The following is a 3,631-nucleotide window of genomic DNA, read 5'->3' as shown; positions in this document are numbered from 1 at the left end:
AAACAGACACTGGAGCCGGTATGGATATTGCGCTTCGGTTTATCAAATACTCCTAAGTATCTATAAAAGCATTTGATGAGTTACCACTTTAAAAATTACCGAGCCATTTATTATAGTTATAAAAAAAACAATTTATTTAACACCATTATCTCCTAAGGAGGTGTAGAGTAAGTGTTCCAAGTGGCACCACTACAACAGGACCCAACACGCCTTGGGTGTCTGTATACTATGAGCCTTTTCTACTGCCAACTATCGCTTCTCGGTCTGGGCTGCTCACTGCCTCCTCCTCTTCCCTGCAGCTGTCAGTCTGTAACCACAGAGACACTCCATACAGAATTACAAGCCCCTCTGTCATTGGATCCTGACAAATAAAGAGAATACACCGCAGTTCAACAGACATGTAGAATGCTGCATATCTTTTTGACAATCCACATTAAGTGAAGCATGGAAGCATGGGTAGCGGTTTATTTTTAAAAGGGAAAACCTTCATGGTTTTTGGGTCAATTATTAGTAGTACGTTTTAAAACTGATGTTTTATATCTTTTTTACTATGCTATATGAATACAGCTTTTGTTATACAAATGCATATTTATTAAATGGCAAAGGATTCCTAAAGCACTATGAATTACCAAAGAGACATCAAAGCAAAAGCTGCCTTTGAGGCTCGCTTTATTTTACTGAGACTTTGGACTGAGTTGTCCGATAAGCGATGAGTGACTCTTGTAATTCATTTATGCACATTATATTACCAAAAGTATTGGGACGCCTGCCTTTACACACACATGAACTTTAAGGCATCCAGTCTTAGTCTGTAGGGTTCAATATTGAGTTGGCCCACCCTTTGCAGCTATAACAGCTTGAACTGTTCTGGGAAGGCTGCTATAGAAAAAAAAGCATGACAGGTCCTCTTAAATATGAGATCTGGGGTCACAAACTCCTCAGATGTCATATTTGGACTTAAATGCAAAAAAAAAAAAATATGTAATTTGAAAAAGGTATGGGCGGAAGTGATGTTTTGACGTCGCTTCCGCCCTCCTATGGTATAGAGACGAGTGGGGGCCATCTTAGCCTCACTCGTCTCCATACCCAGCAGATGAAAGGACCCGATCGCCTCCGCCGCTACCAATGGCTCCGGTAAGCGGCGGCGGGAGGGGGGGTGGCACCTCTCACGCCACTGATAACGGTGATCTTGCAGCAGACCTGCTGCGGAGACCACCGTTATTGCACACAGGACCGCCTCCTGTAAAGAGGGGTATCTTGGTTGTGGCAGCAGCTGCTGCCATTACCGAGATATCCCTCTTCAAAGTACCAACGTATATGTACATGAGGCGGTCCTTAAGTAGTTAAGGAGTCAGCATACCAAGACATTTTGGACATTTTCATGCTCCCAACTCTGTGGGAACAGTTTGGGGATGACCCATTCCTGTTCCAACATGACTGATCACCAGTGCACAAAGCAAGGTCCATAAAGACATGGATGAGTGAGTTTGGGGTGGGGGGACTTGACTGGCCTGCACAGAGTCCTGACCTCACCCCGATAGAACACCTTTGAGATGAAATAGAGCAGAGACTGTGATCCAGGGCTTCTCCACATCAGTGGCTAACCTCACAAATGTGCTTCTAGTCAATCATTCCCATAGACACACTTCTAAACCTTGTGAACAACCTTGCCAGAAGAGTTAAAGCTGTTATGGCTTGCAAAGGTTGGTCCAACTCAATATTGAACCCTACAGACTAAAGCCCCATACACACTATAACATTTTCTGCAGATTTTTGTCTTCAGATTTACCAAAACAATATAATATGAGATCAAACCTTAAGGTCTCGTACACGCGATGCAAAACTCAGAAGGGAAAATTTGTAAGATGAGCTGCCTGTGGATTTTCGGATAGTTAGTACGGTTCTTTCGACCACCGATTTGACTTTTACATCAGACAAAAGCTGGATGTGCAGGCTATAAAATTTTTGCTCAGATGCAAACTCAACGTCTGATTTTCGGATGGTCAGTACAGAAATCGCCACACAAAAGTCAAAAGTACAAACACGCATGCTCGGAATCAAGGAACGACTGGGAAGAGTTCGGTCTTGTAAAGTACTGTTCATAATCTAGAATTAAGATTCGTAACGCAGCAATTAATGAAATGTCGAAATGCAGCGCACATTCTCATCCTCTTTAATGGGATAATGATGAAGTTGCTTTGCTGAAGATACTGATGTAGTTATGTCAAACGTATTTTAAAAGGCATTTGATTTATACAATCTGAAAACTGCGAACCAACGCTCACAAAACTTCTACTAACACATAATTAGCAGAATGGGCCCAAAGGGTGGCACTTGAGAAATGAACTACCTCTTTATACTCTCATAGTACGTTACTATGTTCGTGTCTGTCAAATGACAATTTGCGGACAGTTAGTATGCTAGACCAAATCCTGCACACGCGCTTTTGACAAAAAAAATCAGACGCTCAACCGTCCAACAATCACACCGTTTGTGTGAGGCCTTAGACCGGGATGCCATTAAAGTTCATGTACGTGTAAAGGCAGGTGTCCCAATACTTTTGGGAATATAGTGTTTATATATTGAATTCAACTTACAATGTTTAAAATAAAGGATCAGTGGAGACAGATGTTATCTTGTGAATAGACATACCTCCCAACATTTTGAGATGGCAATGAGGGACACCTAGTAGCAAACATATGTAGGCGTAGGACACGCCCCTGCCACACCCCCTTAAAGGAGAATTAACCAAAAAAAAGGTTTAATAAATCTGCAAGGGCTTTTTTTTTTTTTTACCACTACTATTCCTTTATATTGGCTTTTAAATTGTACAAATGCAGCAATTTAGAAATTGGATGAAAGGTTTAGCACTGGGAAACACTTTTTGAAAGATAAAAAGTGCATTTTATATACAACTATATAGATCAGACCAAAATGAGGGACAAATGAGGAGGAAAGACAGAGTGAGGGACATTGCTCCAAATCTGGGACAATCCCTCGAAATCAGGGACAGTTGGGAGCTATGGAATAGATACTGGTTGGATACCTGACTAAACTATAAACAAATACATATTTTTAAGGGCCTTTTCACACGTACATGTCTGTACGGGCTCCGCTTTGCTCAGCGGGTGATCGCTTCGTCCATCCCCGCTGAGCAGGCAGATGGCAGGTCTGTCCCTGCACACTGTGTAGGGACAGACCTGTCAAAGCGCCGCTCTCCTCTATGGGGGATCGGATGAAGGCGGTCTGCAGATGGATGAAAAAATAGGGATTTCCTCCGTCACACTTTTTCGGATCGGAGCGGGTCAGATGTCAGTGGACCGTCGATCCATAGAGGTCTATGGAGCGTCCTTTCAGGTCCGCCTACAAAACGGACAGGCAGACCTGAACAGTAGACATGGGTGCCATCAAAAAATTTGTTTTGTTTTGTTCCGTCCGAAAAAAAATCGGAATTTGTGTACGAAATTCAATTCAGATTTGTTCGAAATATGAATTTTCGTTAGATACGTAAACTTTTCATTAAAATAACGAAAGTTCGCCATGATCGTCATGATGAATTTATCATTATGTGGGGCTCCCACCATCCCTGTGCTGTGCTGACTTCCTGGGTTTTTAACTTTTAGGTTTGTTA

Source organism: Lithobates pipiens, unplaced genomic scaffold, assembly GCF_037356315.1.
Source record: "Lithobates pipiens isolate NorthernLeopardFrog02 unplaced genomic scaffold, aLitPip1_a1.2 Scaffold_25, whole genome shotgun sequence".
NCBI classification, from domain to species: Eukaryota; Metazoa; Chordata; class Amphibia; order Anura; family Ranidae; genus Lithobates; species Lithobates pipiens.
This window is presented reverse-complemented; position numbering follows the sequence as displayed.